This window comes from Electrophorus electricus, chromosome 8, assembly GCF_013358815.1.
Source record: "Electrophorus electricus isolate fEleEle1 chromosome 8, fEleEle1.pri, whole genome shotgun sequence".
Lineage (NCBI taxonomy): Eukaryota > Metazoa > Chordata > Actinopteri > Gymnotiformes > Gymnotidae > Electrophorus > Electrophorus electricus.
In genome coordinates this window covers 19,523,013-19,547,105 of record NC_049542.1, presented here as the reverse complement: position 1 = coordinate 19,547,105, position 24,093 = coordinate 19,523,013, and the positions used below count along the sequence as shown (strand labels likewise).

Genomic DNA, 24,093 nt, shown 5'->3' with positions numbered 1-24,093 from the left:
TCACCATGGCAACGCACCAAGGCTCTATGGAAATGCTAGAGAAAGATGGAGTGAAGTCTATTGATTTCAATAACCAGTTTTGTTCTGATTTTCTGTTTTTGTAATGATATTCTGATTTTGTAAACACTTGCAAAGGTCAATTATTGGCACACAGTTAGAGCTAACTGACTCCTGATCATGAACTCAGACATTTTGACATTACAAAACAATGTGAGCTTTTGATTCAAATGTTTATACTTGCTTAGGTCCTGGACATTTGTTTGCTGAGGTCTTTGTAGTAGAGAAAATGATGTCATTCCCACTGCACAAACACAGTATGCTAAATATTTACCAAAAGAAGTACATATAGTTCCTTTTACATTTTTTGTTTAGACACATTTGTCTTAAAAAGCACTAAAATAGATTTTCAAATATTCTTCAAATCTATTGAATTACTTGAGGGTGTACTTGAGGTATGTAATCAAAAACAACAGAGTGGCACCTATTTTGTTAACTCATCTTCATATGGCCCCTTTTAAGGAAGGACATGAGGGGGAATGACATTGTTCTTGTTATCTCAAGGTGAAATAGCAGAGAGCACAGTGAGCTGAGGTGACTGCAGTGCACATACTAACATATTCTTTATAACAATGGGGAAACCTAGATAGCATGAACAGGTATTATGATGCATGGCTATAACAAACACCTGTAGACAACTCAGTCCTCAAAGAATCCTGCTGAGCACCCATGATATTCAGTTCACTGTTAAACATGGCATATATTAAAAAAAATAGCTGCTCAGTTGTGTGCTTGGAAGAAAAAAATACAGGTGAGAACTGCTACTGTTATTATTCATATTGATCAACAGCAAAACTGTGTTGCTTTGTAAGAGATTCCTTATTTTTTCACAGAAGCTTTCCAGAGTTACCTTAATTATCACATCAAGCAGAAAATCCAAATGTATTATTTGTATTATTACATGTATTATTTGTACATTGTCACAAGACAGCCCCTGCAAACTACTAGTCCGCCAACCTCCAACCCCTTGTTAAACTAAGTAGTAATGGCCTGTTACCACCTCACAATGAGTGATGATAGTACACATATTCTCACCCAGCACACGTAGGCACTCACTAGCCTGTGCGCTTTTGTATCAGAAATAGAATGTCGAAAATAGAAGTGGGTGTATGAAAGGAAATAAGAATGTGATGAGACACTGCAGGATGGTGATGGTGTCCATATTGCTGAGTAAAATCAGCAGGCTTTTAAAAGAGCCAATTAGCATATTATCCCTATATTTGCCTAATTCCAATCCCTAGCTGTTCTATATTTGTTTTTACATTCAATTAATTGTGTTCTGAGACAATACATCAGCAGTGGAATTTTGTAGACACAGAAGTTCTTGTGCTATCTAAAAGGCAACTCATTTACAGAGCAAAGGTGTTTATCAATTGTATAAATAAATTAAAAATTCTTGATTTTGCAGTGACCTACTACTAAAAGGAATTGATTAATTTTGTTAAATGTGTGGCAGCATTTAAAATAATTATATTGTCATCATCCATAGATAATGTCAGGAACATTGTTCCTGTTCTAAATGGAAACTGTACATCAGTCTTTCACAGATTTCCATGGAACTGGAGCACCATTCCTGTAAAATCTGATGGCATGCCAAGAACAAGCACTGTGACACATTCAGTTCTTGGCAGTGTGTGCCACTAGAGGTCCAATCAGTGAACAAAAGTATAGCATTCAAAGGCATGAAAGGATAGCCATGCACCTACAGTGGAACCATTTGCTCTGAAATAAAAGGTGTTTTTGAGTACCATCAAACACATGTGATTGTTTGCCTTGTAAGGCACATATCCAGAATTTGCCTAGCAGGCTTTAGCCATGTTGCCATGAGAACATTCCTCACAATTCAAACACTAAATGGAGAAGGAGCCAAGACCAGCAATGACAATTATATTTAGCAATGGATCTCACAATCATAGAGCTACTCATTAGAACTAATTACTTATATTCATGGCTAACTTACAGGAGATGAACTTGGATCTAAAGAAAAACATCCAAACTGGTGATAAGCAGTTCCCATCCTTGCAGCTTTTTATTAATCTGGGTCCAGCAATTACTGAGCCTATAATAGCTCACAATGATCTCCACTTCAGAACCTGTTAGGAAAAGTCCCACTCACTTACACTAAACTCTGACCACACAGTCAGTCACCAAGGACACTGCGTTGTCCCTGTGCAGTAACCGCACACCAGAAATAAATTAAGCACCAACATATACTTATGCACATGCCTACATCATATAGTGTATAGTACACTGCATCTCTATATAAATACACTGTATTTATAGTGTACAGTACACTGCATCTCTATATATAAATACACTGTATTTATAGTGTATAGTACACTGCATCTCTATATAAATACACTGTATTTATAGCATCAGCTAAAATTAGGAATGGGTTACATTTATTACCGCTCTGACCACTTTCATGAGCACTTTTATGCTTATATTATATCTTCCTAAGCTTGAACTGCCTGTTTGACTGTATGGGAAATAAGTAATGCGCAACGACACACATATTTGCTCAGATTTGCAATAGTACTACTGAGTGGCTTGGAGGTGACAGAGGCTAGGGATTCTTAATGCAACTATTTCCATGGACATCTTTAGCATCATAAAATGGCGTGGTATTGTGATAACAACAATGGATAATCAAGGCTAGCTAACATGATGAAACAGCTTGTTAACGGTGCCGACAGCAGCAGCTGCACCTGTCCCAAGTCAATGGCAAATTACTGCACTCAAATAAGCAACCTGAGGCCCCTAGATCAGACACAGAGAGATAGTCTCACACATACATGCAGAGAGATAGTCACACACAAACACACACACAGAGAGAGAGAGAGAGAACAAAAAGAGGAGAGTGGTTCCAAATGAGGAGGCGCCTGTCACGCACAATCTGTTTTTTACACAGGAAGTTTGGTAATGGCATGCACTAAATTAAAGCAAACAAAAGGGTCTGTGCATATGACATGTCAGAAGCTGTCCAGCAGATAAATTCACACTGTTCATAACAGGGCAGTGCTAGCCCAGTTGTTAAGGTGCTTGACTTGTAATCGGAGAGTTGCTGGTTCAAGCCCCTGCCAAGTTGCCACTGTTGGGTCCCACAGTTGCTTTGGATAAAAGCATCAGGTAAATAACAGTAGTAAGTGGGGTTACAACAATGCAGAAAATGTTTTACTACATGTTTAAAATGAATAGGACAGCGCTTTGAGATACTATATTTAGGAAAATAATGTAAACAGCTATAACCATTTTAGCTTACTATTATGAGTCCCATTATGTCTGTGTTAAAGGATTGTTCATGTATTTTAGCAAGGTCAAAAGTGTAAGTCATGAACATACTTGTCCTGCTTTCTATATTCCCATGTGGATGGTGAGGTTCATCCAGAAAGCACATTTAAACTCAATGTAAGGCAAATCAAGAGTTTAAACTGAGGGCAGAAGCCAAATGCTGATGTTACAGAAATGTAAGAGCTCAGATAGCATGTGATAAGTAAATATTACTTCCGCACAGAGACAAATCTGATTATAGTTATATAGCTGATAAAAGTTAGGGCCCAGCACATCTCTCGTCCAGATGCCTTGAGATCTGTAAGGATGACTTGTCACTGTAAACGTTTTGCCATGGATGTGAATGTAACTCTCTTTGTCTGGCTGCAGAAACAGTAGTGATGGATGGTCCAGGTTCAGAAAAGTAAAAATCTTACCTGGAATTTTTCTCTAACCACTAGCTTTGTTAATTTATCAATTGCACATGAATCTCTGCGTGAATATGTACCTTGTTTATCATTCGTGCCCCATGTGGCTGTGATTTACAGGGAAAAGATATCCTCCAGAAGTTGGGTAAAAGTGGATGCAATATTGTCTGGAATTTGAGGCTAGGGCCCATCTAATTCCATCAACCATCATCACATTGCACTAGGCCTGCCATCACATGGTGTGATATAGAGGAATGCATCTGTAATGAAAATAGGACAAGGATGGCCCCACGCACTGTGCTGCTCTGCAAGAGCTTATGAATATGAAAGGGAGATATGCTGATGATGAAGAAAGAGCCGTCAGACACAATACCTGACCTGTCTGTGCTGTAGCCAAACTCCTCTGTGAGGACTCTGATAAGGAATGTGCCTCTTCCAGTGACAGGAAGACTAAAAAGTGACCACAAAAACTGACAGCAGAGAACAATACACGAGTACAGGATTCCGAATGAGAAAACGCTGATATGTTTGCTCCCTACCACTCGCTGAATTTAGAGACTGTGTGAGCTTCACTCATGTGAAGAGATCAGCCCTGATTTTAGGACTCCAAAACATGAAGTCTGGGCTTTGGGATATTTGTGAGTGAAAACCATGACTGTGCTTACTATTGGGATTTCAGCATGAGATATACACATGTTTGCAGTATATGAAACTGAACTAGCCTCGGTGCCCTCTGGTAGGTTAACATTTGTACAGCAGACCCCTGAGTACTGAGTAAGAGACTGTATTGACTGAGTACAAATCCACATGGCTGGTAGGGCTAACCTGGTGCTATGCACATTACAGCTGGAGGTGCAACATAGGAAGCCTGGAGAGTGGAGAAAAGCAAGTCCTTATGTGACAAGAGCTTAATTTCTATGAGCCCAATAGAATCATAGACTCTGCCATTTGTTTTGCTCTGGCTGTATGTGGCCACAGCTGTGCAGGCTTAATGCAGTGATGGTGCAGGCATAGTCAGACCCAGATTATCATCAGACTGCCATAGTGCTTTTACACAGGGATGGCAAGTTACAGATCCCAGGATCAGCCGAAAATTGGCTGTGAAAGTGACAGCCAGTTCGGTCTGAGCACACTGAGCTTTTATTAGCAATCTGTGTTGGCCAGGAGGCTTGAAAGAATAAGCGTATTACAGATTACTCTGCTTGGCAGCAGGACTTGCCATGAGAATATGCGTCATTAAAATTAAGAGGCAAAAGAGAACTAAAAAAGGGGCCATGTGATTTAGATCCATTTCACTGTGTCAAGGGAAACTATTAGAAAAGATATTTTAAAAGGATGCAAACATTACCACAAGTATACAGCAGATTCACATAGTCTGGGGTAACAAACTCTTTCTAGAAATCCATGTAATATGATAGTGTGGAATATCTGTAACTGCAAGCATGTAGGAAAACAAGCTATCGGTATGCTGTTATGAAAATGGACCAGGAACAATATACAGTGTCTTTGTAATTAGTAGAAACATAGAAAGAGATAGAATGAGAGGGATTTCTGAGGAAAGGGAGGCCATTGACAAGTTAATTATTTCTTGGCCTGAGGTCCTTCATTCTCCCCAGGATGTCTCCTCTGGAGAACTGACGAGGGAAGGCGGGGTAATTACTGCCATAATTGTGGTGATGCAGTCTATGGTACCATCAGTGCCGAGATAAAAACAGAGATGTTCAGGCAGGAGTTGAGCTCTCTCTGTTTTCTCCAGCCTCGTCCCCTTTTTGGTGAATTTCTCTTAGTCTTACTGTATGTAGTGAGCTACCCAATTTGTAATCATCTCCAGCCCATTGTCTTGCATGAGATAAATTGGTGAAAAAGTTTATAATTAGTTTCTTAATACACTCATTCATGCATTCTGATCTCATCATCTACAACCACAGCTTTTAGAACATCAAACACAGAACTGTGCCTTACTCCAGGGAGTGAGAATCGGAGCTGGCAAATGCTCAAATTTCCAAACCATCCTGTGAGAGATTTGCTGCGCTGTCCAAGGCTGAGCTACCAAAGCTCAGCCCAGAGGCAAATGCTCCCCTGAGCTCCTGAGGACAGACCCATGGCTGAAATCCTGAATTACCATACGATACGCCTCAATTCCACTGGAAGGTTACATCCTGCTGGTGCTTCTGATCCACAGTTGTGCTGGGGACAAGTGATTCCTCATGCTGGCACTCCCTCTCTGTCATGAAACCCAATTTCCCAGACTTACTCTCCTCACTGCCTGTGCTTTTCCCATTTATTTCCCATTATACCCACTGCTACGATGTAGTCCATTAAGCATTTTGTGTATGAGAAAAAATGTTTTGCAAGCAAGCCATACAGCAGAATTTAATCAGTCAAAACTCTGACAGATGCCTCTCTCTCATGCAGAAACTGCGGCTGTTATTGTCGATGCAGTACTTCCAGATATGGGGAAAGACTTGTCAGCACTGAGAGTGCTCTCTTCGCGTTGGGCATGAGCTGAGACTTTATAAGATGGGCCATTTCACCACATTGGTCTGTTGCTCCAGCCTGTGAAAACCTCAGGCCTGCAGGTCCGTAATGTCTGGAGTAATAGGTGTCATTCATCAACCTGACTGGTGTGGGGCATAGAGCAGAGCAAGGGGCGGACAGCTGAGTGGCATGATCATATTACAGTCTGACTCCACTGACAACAATGTGTAGCCTCCACCCACATAGCTCTAGCTGATGAGCTATAAGGACAATCTATGAGCAAGTTAATTTTTTCCTCTATACTCATCTAGTGGTAAAGGTATTTTGTGAGTGTTACAGTATCCATCTCATAGGGTCTTTCTGGCATAAAGGAACTTGTATTAGTATATTGTTATCCTGATGCAGTAATATTAAGGCGCTTCAATACAGCAATAAGAATCAGTCTTAAAACTGCATCAGATGACCCAGGAGAATCTCTTTAGAAATAGCCAAGACAAATCAACCCTTATTTTTAAAGTCTCCACAGAATAATAACATGTTCCATTATAAGAAACTGCATGCTCTCAAGTGTTTCTAATGCTTTACATCATCATATATAAGATTATGAGAAGACTATACTATTCTATATAGTATACTAGTATACATATACTATACTATATAGATGCAAGGGATGCAAAGTCTAGCTAGAAATTACCAACATGTTGATTGGCCCATAGTCCATTCCACAGAAGTTATTTCATGCTATTTTTTCCACACTGTATGCTGATGATACACAGAGTTAACAGCAGCATGACTGTAGTGGAGTCAGGGGGACATGAAGCGGGACCTTGCTTGCTTATGCAGTGTCATGAGAGACTATGCAGAGGACCTGGGATATGCACAAGTGCAGAGCCTGGTCAGATGGAGAGCTTTCAGTGCTGCTGCCCGGCACCCAGTTAGAAGAATCCTAGATATATCAGGCCCACACATTTTTATGGAGGAGGCAACAAAGATGTCCAGCAATCACATTAATATATGCAGTGCAGAGCAAAGCAAAGCCACTGGCCAGGTAACAGCCTGATATGTGATACACACATGCAAATCAAATACAATATGACTACATTTGTATTTCATTAGGCTGCTGCAGTGTGGTTCTAAGAGAGATGGTGACTTTGGGTTAGATAAAAACACACACACACACACACACACACACACACACCGAAATTCTGCAGTGGGAACAAATGGGCAATACTGTCTCTTTTGAGGAGCTGGTGTACAACATCGTTGCTATAGTTACAGAGAGAGTGAGCGAGTGAGCGAGAGAAAGTCTCTTTAAAATCATTATTTTTTCCCAGTGTCTCAACAACTGGCGAAGGCTTGTGTGACAGCTCTTGTGTTATGACTTCTTTTTTGTTGTGCTTTACTTAAAATCCCTGTAATGGCCAACCTTTGTACAGTGTTTGTGGTTTCTGTATGTTCCACATCAGTTGAACAGGCTTCACATACACAGCACTCATGGTGTCCTGGTCCCCACTCCTTTACTAAAGAAAACATGGTTGTCTTTGTGCCTTAGTTTGAATTCACAAATTAAATGTCCTCCCTCAAACTCTCCCTCTCCTGGATCACAAACACACATGCATGCACATGAAAACACACACTCGCACGCACACACACACACACACACACACACAAGAAATCTTTCCAGTACCAAAATGGCTGACTGCAGTTTGAATCATTTCTGTTTCTAAAGCATATCAAGAATGTAGAGATCCATAGCAGTTAACACAGATCAGAGAACTACATTGCCAAACTCCTCCTATACTGTCAAATTCCCCATACATTGCATTGAAAATGCAGCAATCCCAAGCAGATGTAAACTTCACTACTGTGTCTCTGGATGGCATGTGCCAATATCTTACATGTTCTAAATAAAGATAAAGCACTGGTGGTCTAAAATATTCCCAGATTAGGAAAAAAAACAAAAACAAAAAAAAAAACAGAAACCAAACACAGGTGAATTATGTAACCATATTACTGATCCAAAATTCAGTATATAACTCACACAAAAAAGGATTTATTCAATATTATAATCAGTGCATTTAAGATTATATTTCTCCTTAGTAAGACACAAAAGTCTGAATACTGACATATTGTGTTGACGATTCTCACGATAGTATCTTTTAAATTGGGGTGTTGTGTTGCCTGGGGTGACTCAGCTCTGACAAATGACTGATTAATCTCAAGCACAAGTTCCTTTTGGCTCAAGTTACACTAAATACAACACAAGGTCACCTTCAGTAAAGTACTTTTGTCAAACAGCTGAATAATACCAAATCTAAATTATTTTCAAGAGCATAGTCTGACAGTTCTGACCATTAGCTCCATCTATTTTTACACATTAGGATTTGGAAAAAGTTGAGAGGTTGGTAACGGCAGGATTTAAGAGAAATGGCAGGCCAGGCTGAATTTCATCATGCTATACAAACCAGCATCCCCAGCAGGCCAGCTTCCTTCCCTGTGCAATATCTTAGGTAATATTACATAACTGAAGGCATAGCATTGCTTCTGAAGATACAAAGGGAAATGAGGTTTCATTTCTTATAGCCCCCAACTGAAGGCTTCAGTGTTTGGTCAGTGAAGTGCCACTGCATCCTTGCCCACTATGCTCTTAGGACCAGAAAGCTCTGTGCAGGCCTGTTCACAAAATGATGGCTCTAGGACCACAGGCCTGTGGCCTGGCTGGAGACTTGATACTTGATCAGGGGGATGTCACACCATATGCTGTCATTAACTCATAGTGTACCATGGAACACCAACACAAGAGTATGCAAGAAGAGCAGTTCAGCTACTGAGTGGGCACTAATGCACTGAGACTGTAAAACTGATACTTGGAAGGTGAAGTAGTGAAAGTGTTGACATACTGAAGGTAAGGGAGTACATTGTGTAACTAAGCAGTGAAAATAAGGGAGCAGTGAAGTTAAAAAGTAGTGAAGGTAAAGAAACAGTGAGGGTGATGACAGAGAGGGTATGGGAGTAATTAAGTAAGGAAGGTAAGAAAGTGGTTACCCAGAAATTCAAGTGAACACACAGTCAATATCCATTTGACTGAATGCTGAATGGTAAAATAATAATCCACAATTCTAAGACAAAACATATCCCATTAGATTCCAATTAAATGATGTTTAATCTTGGGTCTTAATTATTGAAATCTAATCTGATAAATGAATTAATTTTTCCTTTCATGATACAGACCTCGAAGCACAGCAACAAACTCCTCCGCACCCACAGTGAGGCTCATTCCTTCACAGGAAAATGGAACTTGCAGGCAGTCAGAACCAACAGGGGGCGCTTGGGAAGCGAGATGACAGCTGAGTCTCTACAGTGGAGGGAGAAAAAAAAAGCCTTCCTCCCTCACTGTGCGTGAAGCCACCCCATGCACCAGTACACACGTGTAATCACACCACAGCTTGACTGACACGCCATTACAAAATGAGGCCAGTTTCTCCCTCTCAGGAATAAGTGATGAATTGTGCTGTAGTCAGGTCTACAATGGATTACATAATCAATCTTGCATTTGTGAGGGTTATTGTGGCATCTGTATGTTACGTTTGGGCGTGCCTTCACAAAAACACAAGATGAAAAGAATATGCACTTCTCTGGATAGACATGTAATATAGTGATAGAACTCCTAGATTTTTGGGAAAATTTTTGGGGAAAAGTGTAATTCCTTAATTCCTTAAAAGGTTTTTTGTAGCATTAGGAGAAGTTTGTCCACAGCAAACAAGGATTCTGGAGTTGAACTCTGAGGTGGGCTCTTGAGACTCATTACATGAGGTGGGCACTGTTGGGCAGCCAAGGTAAAGCTTCAGGACAGAGACCCCCTAGGACTGAGCCCTCATTCTATGATGCAGTCCTCCACACACACACACACACACAAAAAAAAACAACAACAAAAAGTGTCAAAAAATGGGTTTCCTACCATTTTGTAACGTCTTACTAAAGCCCCCTGAAATTATATTTTGCATATAAAGGTTTGCATGCATTTGCTGTGGATGTCCAATTGAGTCCAGGTCAGTGTCTGTGTTGATGACACCTCCCATGGCGCAAAAGAGAAAAAATACAAACTTCTGCTAAACAAAAAAGTGGAGACATGAGATTCTCAAACTTCTTTTCTGCTTGCTTATATATTGCTTTCCACTCTTTTGTTGATATTGTGGATATATACAAATACATGTAGCATTATTGTCAACAGAAAAACAGTAATCATTATGGATGAGTCGGTAGCCTCATCTGCCTTCTTTGATGCACTGTAAACAAAACACTGAGATTTCTGCAGTGTACTTTTTGCATCACACCATGCCTTCTGCACACTCTGCACAGTGCCGTCAAATAAACCAAATGGAGTGAGATTTCCAGAAGTGAGAACGCTTCTGACATAGACAATCTCCTGCTGTGCACTACATGTGCAAAAGGGCAACCCCAGACCCAATTCTCTGGACATTGTCTGGAGTTCGCATATGACAAAAGGCTTTTGTAAAACAGTATCACTGCAGCACTAGACTACACAAACTTCCTATAAGGCATGTGTACAAGATGTATGTAACAATACATGACAGAGGTGAGCCCACTCCAGTCCACTTGACTGAATCAGTACATCATTTCCAAAATGGAAAAAAGGGGGATCCCTTTCATACAATCCCTCACCCCAGGAACCTTGCCAACATACCCAAGGGATTCTCAGCCAAGAGAAGCGAATGGGATGGCTTGCATGGGATGTGAGCGGGGGCATACACCTCTGCTTGTACCGGCAAGGCGCCTGCAAGAGGCTTCTGCTGAGTGACCGACAAAGGCTCTCGGATACTCAGTGGCTGATGATCAGCCAGTGAAGTGAGGAGAACAGAGAGGATCCCAGAAGCTAAACCAGGCATGTCTGCATGTGTGGACAAGTGTGTGGATGTGGGCAGCAGGACAACTGCGTTCTGATGGCTACGTCTGCTTCTGCTGGGGAGGGAAAGCACCAGTGACAGATAGGCCTGGAATACAGCACAGGGAACATTGCAGCAACCTGCACCACTTTACATATATAAAAAACAGTATGAGGCAAAGTGAGAGAGAGAGAACGATAGAGAGAGAGAGAGAGAGCTACATAAAGTGTTGGGTGATTAAATGAAACTATAGAGTGACAGGATGGGAGCAGTATTCTCTTTTATTAGTATGTGCTGGTCTGTACTCTCTGTCCTGTTTTCTCTCTCGCTCTCTGACTGTTAGTTCTAGAATCTCCAGTGGTGCACAAACTTCTTCAGTTTGATTTTTCTAACACACAAGCCACCTTTTGCCCACAAGCCACACAACTCTTGTTGAAATTATTGTGTGTGACATATCCAACAAAAGCTCACAATCCTCTGGTAGTCAGCAGTCTATCTTTTGTTGACCGCGATGGCACACAGCAATGAGAAAATATCGGCACTTGAGTCCAATACATCATTACTAACACAATCACTAAGCTGTTGCGTTTTTATCACAAGATGGACCCAAGCACACAATATGCAGTCAGACAGCTGCAGCTGAGGCCAGGATGCCCAAAATGAAATAATTTCAAATGGTCACTGTCAGGGAAGGACAGCGGTGAGAGATAAGGAAGCACTGAGGGCAGAGCCGGAGAGAGAATGGAGAGAAAGAAGGAGAGGGGGAGAGAGAGAGAGAGAGAGAGAGAGAGAGAGAGAGAGAGAGAGAGAGAGAGAGAGAGAGAGAGAGAGAGGGAGGGAGTGGGGAGTAGGTGGGTTTCACATTGCATGTGCTGAAACGATGATGTGGGAGGAAGCGTGTGGGTCTGGGTGCAGAGTGGAGCACACCCAACACTGCAGCACGTCTCCTGCTCTTCCGCTCCTGCCCTCCATGTGTGTGACTCACTCCCTCTTTCAGTTTCATGCCACCTCACGGAGGGCTTAAAGGCCACCTCCATTCCACGGGTCTCCTCTCTTCCAAGCGGGACGTCATCCTGGTCATTAAATTGCCCCAGTGTGAGCCACAGAACACAGGGAAAGGGGGGGAGGCAGAGAAAAACACACAAAGATGCAGAGATGGTTGAGAAGGTGGATGTCAACTTGTAATTGTTTTCATGAGTTGGACAGAAGATGATGAACCATAATGCAATGTGCATCATTTGGTATTTGCCATGTTGGCAGAATCTGAGAGAAGCAAAATTAGTTGACATCTCTGTCAGCCAGATGTTACCATGGCAACCTGTAGAGGGGTTAACCGTTTTATCTATATCCAAACCTAAAGCATGATCAAGTAATAAAATTATTCAAATTAGGGGACCAGTAAAAGAAAACAATGAAGACAACACTGCCTTGTTTGTTTGGTGTGAATTTGTGTGCGCCTGTACATACATAAATGTGTTTGAACAAAATCTTAGTTGTTTTCTCCTCAAGTAAAGAATTGTTTCCATGGTTACTGTGCAACTGAAAGTCATATTGCCTGCATTTTCTTAAAAGGTCTCAGATTGCTGGCAAGGGCTTGCAGTAGGTGTGTGCCTGTCCCAGAGGTCTTTCCCTCTGGCCTTGTTGCGCTCAGCTTGCAGAAACCTCTGGAAACCAAAACTCATGCTGTTGCTGAGCAATTGCACCCCTGGCCCCAACCAAGCTGCCACACCACACAGCTCAAACACATTTCAGTTCTCCATTCATGCCATAGGCATTTCTGTGTCTATATTGTGCCCTTAAATACTGAACCAGAATTTAAGGTCTCTTCTAGTGTAGGCCTGATCATGGATCATGCCAGCCTCATTGAATACTCACTAGTCCATCATACCCTCATTACAGAAGAGTGTGTCAGTGCACTGGCTTTTTTTGTGTGTGTGTGTTTTCTCCTAAAAGGTTCCTGAGAGTGGCAAGAGGGTATAAGACATTCAGTCAACATGAAATGGACAGTAATCAATATTGTTTGTGTTCTGCTCACTTTGGCATCTTGGCTACACTTCCTGCCTGTCTGAGAGAACATCATCATCATCCTGGAATTCTCTCATAAACACTAATACAAGCACAAATGCACACACACGCAGACACATGCACACAAACACACAGAGAGAGAGAGAGAGAGAGAGAAAGTTTCAGTATTACTGCTTGAGAGCCCCTACTCTTTCCCCAGGACTTGCTCTTTTATTCGGGTACTGAATCAGATAGATCACGGGGCCTCCTCCATCTCTTGCGGCCCAGATCCATTGATCGGAACTCTTTTTTCATTCTTTCCCAACTGCAGGCTGCTACCAGTGCTTGTATGGTTTTATTTGAACTACTCCAGCTATGTCCAATTTCCGATGCCGCTAAGACTGGTTGTATCGTCAGCATAAGGGCCTGACTTTCCCAAAACCCCTATAGGGATGAATCTAATCCCCTATAGGGATTAGTGGGTATGGCTAAGACCTGACTCATGCTCTCATCCCTCATGCTCTTCTAGTGGATACAAATCCAGGCCCTGACACACAATAAGTTTGCAGCAAAATGGAGAGAGATGCCTCCAGTATCACTGATCATTAACATGAGACTGACACAAGACATGTAGTTGATTCTTATCATCACAGCTCAGACATATTCCCTTATATTTACATATTATCAAACATATTGTCAAACATTCACTAGCTTGCTCTGGTCTTGGCTGACCCAATCAGACCTATGCCGTTAGATGCAGCCACCCTGCACAAATCCCAAAAGGAAAAAACAAGGAAGTTTAGAGCTTATGAAGAAAAGGCGGGATGAATAAATCAGATGAAGAGTGACTCAGGTGGAGAAGCCAGGCACATTAACAGCCCACTATGAAATGTTAGATTCCAAACTTGCTGTTAAAACCTAAGAGCCCCTCCACCTGGGAGATCTCTGCACTCCTCCAGAGCAAGCCAATGTTGTGATGCAGCCAGTAGGGTACAGAGCTATCTTACAATTGAGAATGAAGCATGGTCAAGAGATATCCTGGCTGAGGAGGCAGGGCTTAAGTACTGACCTGCCCACCCAGGTTCTCAAGAACACAAGTACAGCAGTACTGAGTGTTGTCATGGGGAAATCACTGACAGTAAATTAACTGTCGAATTGCTGCTGATTAGGATGAAATATTAGTGTGTAAGGTTTAATGCTGACAACGTTACATCAGGATGGATGAGCACATGATCTTTGATCTAGATAACACCAACCTCTCTGAGATAGGCATTTGTGTACCACACAGCCCACATCTTGCTTTAAATTATTTAACATATTAACAAGAACAATCACGTTGATGCAGCTGGTAAAAGGAAGCAGTTGACATCTTGCTCATACATTCATGGCCCTAACATGCCCAAGGCACCATCCCGGAAATGAAGCCTGTTCATAATGACATAGCCCTCTGGGGACTGATTTCCTGGACCATGATTAAGCTTAGATCTAGACTTGAGTGGAGACTCACCACTAGCATGGAAATTAGTCCAAGTGTAATCTGGGCTTTGGAAGCTGATGCCAAAAGGCTGCAATGGATATTTGAGAGCAGAGTCATAAACAGACAAGAGGGCTGACACAGGGGACAACTGTGAGGTGAAGGGATGTTCAGAGGATGGAGTGCCACAGTACACTGAAAGGTGCCACATTTACCCGGAAAAAAGCAGGTGAGTGGCAGGAGTGAGGCAGAAAACATGCATGAGCTGAGCTAAAAATAAATATTGTACAGGGTGAATAAGGATCTAAATGAATAGAGCTGTCCGAGAGACGGGGAGACTTCAGCAGGCTGAGAATAACAGCTTTCACTCCCTCCACCTCCACCCATAACCTCCTGTGGGCTCTTCCTCACGTCACTGACTACCAGTCACCTCGGGGACATCCAAACAGCACAACAAGCCATGGAAACGAGGAAGCACCCATAAAGGCATCAGAGTTCATTAGGACACTTTACTACACAGCCACTCTGCTGTACAGCAGAGACTGTACTGCACTGCTCGTTTACCAGTGTTACATCCTTAGGGACAATGAATAATGAAGACAATCATCCATACAATAGTAACTTCTAAGTTCATTTTCTCCCACTTCACTTTTTAGTTTAGTTAAAACACACAATTCAGCTGAAAGACACGTCCGTGCATTAAAGACGAGACATAGGCCCCATGGTAACGAATTACGTTGCCAGGTGAGAGCACAGATTAAGATCTTGCCTCTGTGCTTGCCCCCATCGGTGGAGATGTAGTGCTGCTGAGATCTTTCTTGCTCAGTGATTTGAAATGTGTTAGTAATTGATGATGTTTCTAAGGTTTGGACAATTCTGGATAACCACAAGGCCACAGAGATGTCAGAATGAGTTTTTAGCTACTAGGGTCAAGGCAGATACACTGCACTGGAATCAGCTTGCCTGGGTATAAGGTCACATCTTTTTATCTTTGTGAAAAGGGCATGGTGACTAATTGCCACTTTTGTTCAGATTCCTGCAGCTTCTGTCATTCTTACTAACCTTTAGCAATGCTGCTCTTGCCAACATTTGAGAGTTCATCGCTTCTTAAGATATCATTTACTGTAAGTGTGTGGGGCTTTATATGCACCCTATAAAACATTCAAACATAGAAATAACACTTTCTGTGGGTAAAACATGGAGGCATTTGCAATATCAATATTAATTATTGTTTATATTCTCCATGCAAATAAATTAATAAAGTATGAAAAATACTAAAGAACTGCCATTGCTAGTTTAAATGGAACTAGGGTAATTGGACAGTACTACAGTGTTACCCACATGCATGCAGACACACACATATACACGCACACACGCACGTGCGCACACAAAAGCAGAGAACACTACTCTAGGGAGAGGCAGGTAGGAAACTATGGAGTGTGAACTGTAACCTGCTGGAACATTGCCAAAAGCCCCAAGGCTGCTTCCAGAGCAGTCACATGGGCAACCACACCACATTATATACACCTGACCCCCACCTTTAAGACATACACATGCACACAGTGCCAAGTTGTGTCTCACCCCCTGCTCCTCAACTACACAGTCTACTTTCCTGAAGACATTTGTTCACCCTCCATCTCTCCAGCAGCAGGGATGGCACTCTGATGCCTTGTGGCACTTCCATCCCCCCTGTATTTCTTTTTTTTTTCCCTTTGATAAAGCCTGAGGCTACAAAGGGAGTGAGAAGAAGAGTGAGAGAGTGGTGGTGGAGGGGTCTGTCTGGAAAGAGAGTAAAAAAGGGAAAAAATGAGTGAGAGAGAGAGGGAGAGAAAAGAGAGACAACAAAAAGAAAGTGCTAGCCTGACAACCCAGTGTGGGCCCTGTGTCCCAGTGGGTGGCGTTTTCCCCACTGCTGCCCTGGAAACATGTGACAGCAGGAGCACATGGCGGCAGGAGCGCATCTTGGTTACTCCTCCTGTACATCTCCAGCAAGTTTGTCTTCACCCACATCCCCAAGCTCTTCCTCTCAGACTCCTCACTCTGCTCACCTCCTCTCCTCTTCCACACACTCAGTCTGCACCAGAGGATGAGAAATTTGATTTGTGCAAAAGACCAAATCTTTGGCTGGTGAAGCTTGTTCTCACCAAAACCTTGCGCTAGAGTAAAATTAGCGGCGCGTGGGCACACACTGCAACACACTCACTCACACACATTAGCTAAACATCCCTCCAAACCGAAGCCTGCCTACTCTCTATCCAGCAGGTTAAAGATACAGTGCAAATGAAGCTGGGAATTTCACTGACTGATATTATTAGTAAATAAAATGTGGGCCAATTGTTTTGTGATAAGGCACAAAAAAATGTATACAAAAATCATAAAAACATGCCTTCTTTTTTGTGTTTTATAAGGTGTGAATAATGATTAGGTATCTTGTAAGGGGCTTCAGAGATTCAGATACATCTTGTTGGAGTAGTGATGAGATTAACCTTCACTGTGGAAACAGAGATGCATGACAATAAAATATTCTGCTCTTGGGATGTTTGCCATCTGAGCAGGATTAGGCCCCAGTGCCGAGCTTCTGGAGTCTGCTCCTGCCATTAATATTTCAATTACGCTCATGAATAAATGAATTAGATAGGTGCTATCACTGTGCAATTTTACACAGCTATTGCTGTGGTATATAATTTTATAATATAAAATTATGGTGGTATATAAAATTAATTTTTCCACAAAACAAGAAATCCTACTGAATATATTCTGCTGCAAAAGTCTATAGTCAGTTTGTGTGGAAAGTGAAAATCCAAAAGGTTTTCTGAACATCCTCTAGGACTGCAACCTTCAAAAACCACACAGAGCATCTTAACTTGTGTTATTACTATTGATGATTTTAATCAAGTTAATGCTCAAGTCAAGAGTCAAGAAACTAATCTATTTTAACCTATTTGAGTTATCCAAAAGGTTTGTGATATAAAATGAGGCAGTGTGCACTGCAGTGTCAGCATGACAGAAAAGGCGTTTTTTCATTTTCTCATCATCTTTTCTCACTCCAGTGGTTTTATTTGCTGCTACATTTATTTATCCTTGTGAAAAAGCATTTTAAAAAAGTGTGTTTTGATGAGTCAGATAACTGATGTTTCTGAAAAAAAAAAATCTGCTCTTTTCTACAATGGAATTCTGTAATGTTGAAGATGTGTGGGACAAGCACAGCTGAGAAAGTCTGAAATGGCTACATCTAGACCTGTGCTTATGCCCCTTTACTGGATGGCTGGTTATTCAGGGCATCCTTTTTGGTCAGAACTCATTTGGCACTTTCTTCCAGGCACCTAGACCTTTCCGAAATACGACATAGGTGACGTTTACATTTGCCCTCTATCAAAGGAGGAGAAACTAAAGCCTGTAAGTGTCTGGTTTTATAATTATCTCATTCAAGAGATGAGACAGAGCTACCAGCATCATACAGCCCTTGTCATGCACTACTGGATATGTAAGTGTGTGCGCGCGCGTGTGTGTTTAATGGTTGGAAGTTAGGGGGTGTGGAACAGGTGGAGTCAATTTTCCCCAGTGTCATTATTATAATGCCCTCATTGTCCATTTCATAATAGCAGAATCATCCATTGCAGCAGCAAAGGCTACTCTGAATGGACTCGGAATTGCACTCAAATAACGTTCATTATATGCCTCTTTGTTATTGCTCTTCATCTGTTCATTGTGTGCTCTTTAAAGGAGTATAAAAAGACCGGAACGTGACAACATTTATTGATGTCTCTCTTAGCAATAGTTGCTCATCCGTTGAGTTTTTCCCCCATTTCAAAAGAAGTGACTAGAGATAAAACAGAAACTGCAGGAGGCACTCAGACAGCTCAAAATATACAGGTTGTCACTAGTCATTGTCATGGTAAAATATTAGAACAAAACATGAACCTGCATTAATCTAATTTCTTTTGTAACAATCTCTGAGAATTTTAGAACAAAAAAGTACCATCACCAATGATAGTATAATAGTAGGTAGAGAGTAAAAAGATTTAAGACAGAGTTAATTTAATTCACTTTCAAAAAAAATTTGGCAATACATTTTCCTATGACTAAAAGGCAGCGTATTTACCTATGAAGTTGTGCATGCACCCTTTACAAATTTTCATTTACAAAAAAAAAAAAATCCACACACTACAAAAAAAACTACTGTTATGTCCAGTGAGAAAATGCATACATGTGTCCTTGGGTCCCTTGAAATGTGGTATATAAATGGAACTTCACCATAAAGGCATCAACAAGAACATCATATGAAGACAATAACGGTGTGGCACGTTGCATTGAGAACATGGCAAGCCACAAATGTCACACACACCTGGGATGGTGCTGTAGGTGAGAGTGAGAGCTGAAATTTGGTCTGAAGGGCAATCCTTAGCTATCTAACATGCTTGAGAATTATGTGCATACAATAAAACACTAATCACTTACTGCAGACATTCTGTTGGATTACAGAGACATACAAATCACAACAAACATGTTTAATTTGAGTTAATCATATTAAAGAAAAGAGAGTCTGCCCCACTGGCCAATAAGCATCACAGCAGGAGAGAGCAGCTGGAGACAAGAGGTCATTAGGAACTTGAGTAAAGCTTCAAGATGGATTTAAAAAATATTGTACAAAAATAAATGAAGAAATAAAGTACACAGATTAGGCTCCATGCACTGCCCTTAAGGTCTTATTCTACCACGAAAATGACAGACAAAATTAAGAATTTAGGAACATTTAAACAAACAAGAGAAAGTAACATGTAGGAAAAAAAAAAAAAAGTCAACGTCCAATGTCTTGGCTCATTTAAGAACACCTTAACGTGTATAATTGTATATGATGAGTTGAATTTTATATTCTAGAAGATTTCAGCATAGATTCTTTTTTTTGCATTAGGACATTCAAAGCCAAATTAAAGAGCCAGACATCAACTACTCGGGCCACAATTTGGACAAATTTAGATATCAAGAGAATAATGTACTAAATCAGTCTATTGCACATTTTGAGGCTTGAGTGAATTTATATTGCATTGCTTTCTAAATATTTTAAATATACATCACAAAATTGGGCTTACTTAGACTGCAGCAAGTATAGGACAGTGACTGTTTTGGATCACTGGCTTGTTGAATGAAACAATGACTGGGATTAAAATCCAGAATGACAGCTTTCATTTGAGGGTTTTTACATTTGCACTGGATGAACCAGGAATCAAACTGTTCTATACCTACCATATTCCTCAACTGTCCCAGTGTATAAGACAAGTGATGAAATGCTTAAAATTCTAAGCATGTAAATAAACTTTATGCCTTCTTTAACTACAAAGCAATAGTGAGAGCAGGATGCAGGAATTGGAAGTGCTGGTATTGTTTGTCCTTGGTTAAGAACCAAGAAGCTCTAAGCATTGTCATTGCTTCATCTTTAGTCATCAAATCAATATGTGCAGAATAGGACCAGCATTTCTCAAACAAGAGGACAAAGATGAGTAGTTGGAGGTTCACAAGAACACAAAGCTAATGAGACTGATGGCCATATTTACTATAGCACAAAGGGATTGTAACTAAAGTTTAGATTTACTTAACTGTTGAAGGCAAAAAGAATAATTGTTTAATCTTCATTCTAACTATAGACCTGTGGAAAAGTGCAGCATGCCTACCTGTGATGCTGAAAACAGTTCAAAAGCAAATAAATCTTCATCTAAGTTTTAAAACAAAAAATGCTTTAAAACATTGTGGAGCCAGCATTTTCATAGGACCCAACCCTGATGCATTTGTGATCTGAACTAAACTGTATAAATTAAACAAAATCTCACTCCATGCACAGTATAAGCCCGCAATACTCTATTAGGTCAGGAGAACACAACACTGAAATCCCATAGGCATTATGGGAAATACAGTTGTGCAGTCATAAAAGCATAAACCACACATGTACAGTAAAGGAAACCTTACAGTAACACTTCATTAGACAGACACAGGTCTTCAACTCTGCAAGCAAGTCCATCTATCAGAATCCACCTCGAACAACTCCATATTCAATGGCCTATGAGATTGTCCATTTAAGAAGGAAGCCACTATAAATATTGCATCAACACTCAAAGATAGGAAGCAAACCACATCTCTTCACTATCCAAACATTAACTAAATTAAAATATGCAATAGAGTTTCCCCAAGCAAGTGTATATAGGACAAAATGTGTATTGCTACCATAGTTTCATCTGGAAACTCTTACCTCAGAAACTTTTAAAATGTCTGACAGTATGTTTGTGTTCAGTGTGCTGGGGCAGTGGTAGCTCAGTGGTTAAAGTACTTTACGAGTAATCAGAAGGTTTCCACTACAAGCCCCACTGTTGCCAAGTTGCCACGTTGCCACTATTGGCCCCATGGGCAAGGCCCTCAAACCTGAATTGCTCAAATTGTACTCAGTCATAACTAAGTCACTTTGGATAAAAGTGTCAGGTAAGTGTGCTGATTATTTCTGTTATGTGCATTGTATTTCATATATTTATAGATTAACAAGTCAGTAAACCTCTCAACTTTTATACATTTAACCTATTGCAGGACTAATAGGGTATTCTACACTGCCTGGGGGAAGAAAAAAAAAAAAAGTTATTTTCTGAACATTCCTGATGGTTTTCATTACAGAAGTAAATTCTGTGTTGGTGTTTTAGCAAGCCATTATTTCCTGGACATTGTGATTGTGAAGAGAACCACCAGCCTTACAGTCAAAAAACATGCAGTCCATAGTCCAAACCACACAATCAAAAAATACCAGACAGAAAACAAATCAAAGTGAAGGTGAAGTATTCAACGCTCAGTATTCAACGAGAATAGTTGGCAATAATTCAATGAGCTAAACTAAAGTCTGGGTTTAAATACTATTAACTAATGACAGTAATTGAGAAACAGTTAAGAAAGTTCAGTAATTTGGAAAACATGGAACGAGAAAGCAGATCCCAACTGCGTAAAAGCAATGAGAGGTATAATGCAACTTCTCCATGGCTCCCGGGATATTAGGTCCCCATCACAGTCCATAGACTCAGCTGAGCCAGCAGAGGACAGACTGATTGGAGGGAACATCAGTGGGAGGTGTGACTACATCCCCCCCCCCCCCCCCCCCCCCCCCCCCCCCCCCCCCCAGCCCTTCTCCTTGGATACCATCAAAGTCAAGAGACAAGGATGACTGAACCACCAGCCCTCCTGTTGGCAATGCCTCCAGGAAGACCAAGAGAACTGCTGAGGTTCTCTGTTCCTTGGGACCATACCCCTCTCAGTAGAAATGAAACTACAAAAGACCCTCTTCTCCTGAAATCCAATAACCCACAGACATCATTGTCCAGGGCACCCTCAACAACCACTGATTGTGGCAGCACATTCTCAGATGTGACTTTGCCGAAGAGACCTCAAATCAGGCTACACACATGAAATGCATGCAAGACAAAACTGGCTGGGCAAATCAAGTTTGAAAGTGACTTAACCTTCTTAAGAACCTTAAAATAACCAATGCACATAGACATGAGCTTTCTACACCTCTTCTAAAACTTGAATTCCCTACTTCATAGCCACATATGCTCACCAGGATCTAACTGTGTGCGCCACCTCGGCACTGATCCACCTAAGATGTATTCCTCTGTAACACTTTCTCATGGTCCTGGTGGGTCAATTTACACCTCATCTAGAATTGGGACATCCATAACAATGGCAGCCCATGGCATTCCACAGGATTGGTATCCTAGTATACATTCAAACAGTCATGCTTGTAGCAGAGGTGACAAGTGAATTGAGCCCACCCAGAGGGGGGAGGAAAAAAAAAAAAAAAAGCAAGCCCAGTCCGATTGGTTTTCATGACGGTAAAATCTCAGGAACTTCTGTAGATACTGAATAACTATCATCCTTAGCTGAATGGAGTGTAAAAGCAAGGTCAAGCTAACCAAGACACCAGGTTTGACCTTAGTCATCCACTTCAAATTCCTCTGCACTAATATATCCCAGAAAGGAAACAAACTGAACGAAATTTGACCTTCCAGCTTCTCAGAGCTGTTTTTTCCAGCAGTCTAGTTAGAATCTGATGGACATGTCTGATAGGAGCTTCTAAATCCACATATCAAAATATGCAATCAGAAATGTATTCAGCCTGAGCAGGCCAGAGTTGGTTTGTGACTAAATATATTGTTACTGAAGGATTGAAAGGGCACTACAGAGAGTCCTAATGACATTTAAGTATTCATAGTAGCCATTGTTCAAATTTAAAGTTTTTCATTCTTCCCCTATTCACCCCCTTTTGAAGTCCAATTTTGTGAAGCATTTTGCTCTCCTGAGTTGTTCTAAAGCCCTGGGGACTAATGGTAAGGGATATGGGTATCGCTTGGTTACCTGATGCAAAACCCTGTACTCACTATAGGGATGAAGGACTCCATCTTTCTTCCCCACAAAAAAGAACCAAGTTGAAGCTGGAGATGTGGATAGGTGAGGGAAGCCTTGCTGTAACACCTCAATATATGCATCCTTAGCTTTGTTCTTAGATTTAGTGAGGGGTATACCCTGGACTTTCTATGATGTCAAGTGAGCAGTTATAGGAAACATGTGAAGCAAAGATCAGCATATGGCCAGCTGAGCATCAGCTTTGGGGCTTTTTTATGGAAATAAACTGGAGGGTCAGTTTTGGGCATTGTGAGGCAATGTTCAAAACAACGTAAACTAGATGGGTTCTTGTTCTGCCCTTGGAATTTAAAAGGGTCTCTCGTCAGGGTAATCCTAAAATAAGTGAATACTCAGACAGCTCTACAACAAACACTAATATTTTCAACATGTAATGCACTTCTACCCACTGAGGGGGACACTTGTCAGAACACCAATTCCTAACAAGTCACCATTTAAGACTGAAAACTAACTGCTAAAATCAGATGAAACAGGGAGTCAAATCAGAACTGAAAATAGTAAGAACAGAGATAGTACTTAGCACTCTAACAGGAAGGAGAAATCACTTCAAACCAATACCTTTATGGGAAAACTCAACCTCCATGCTCTCTCCATAGGTTGGAACTGGAGTTTATACAGACAAGCCCAACATTCAAGAACATTACCAGCTACAGTGCAATACATGCAGAAACAGTCCATGGAGCCTGCAAAGATATTCTGGAGCTAGATCCCCTTCTGGTTTGGTCTGGCTTTTAAATAAAGAATTGGTTGATGTATTTCTTGGCTTAAAGCCATGCAGGAGTTACAGTTCTTCTAAGGTCAAGCCATTGTCCTTACATGCCAGCTCTGACCAAGTGTCACCATTAATCCATTAAGGAAATTGACCAACAAAGCTGGCTTGTTTGACCCATTCCAAACTGCAGACATTCATACCATCATCTGCCACAGAGCAATTTCCTTGGTGTATCCAATAATTCCCATTAGTTTGCCTTCATGTGGTTGATCCAAAAAAACAATCCATTTCAAAACAATTGTATGCATAAGTTTTCAT

At 41.1% G+C, this 24,093-nt stretch overlaps 1 protein-coding gene across 2 annotated transcripts in view; it reads right to left on the bottom strand.

Moving 5' to 3' along the window:
* Window positions 1–24,093, bottom strand: part of gabbr2 (gamma-aminobutyric acid (GABA) B receptor, 2) — a 144,290-nt gene that overhangs the window by 109,233 nt on the left and 10,964 nt on the right. The gene's annotated exons all lie outside the window — the stretch shown is intronic.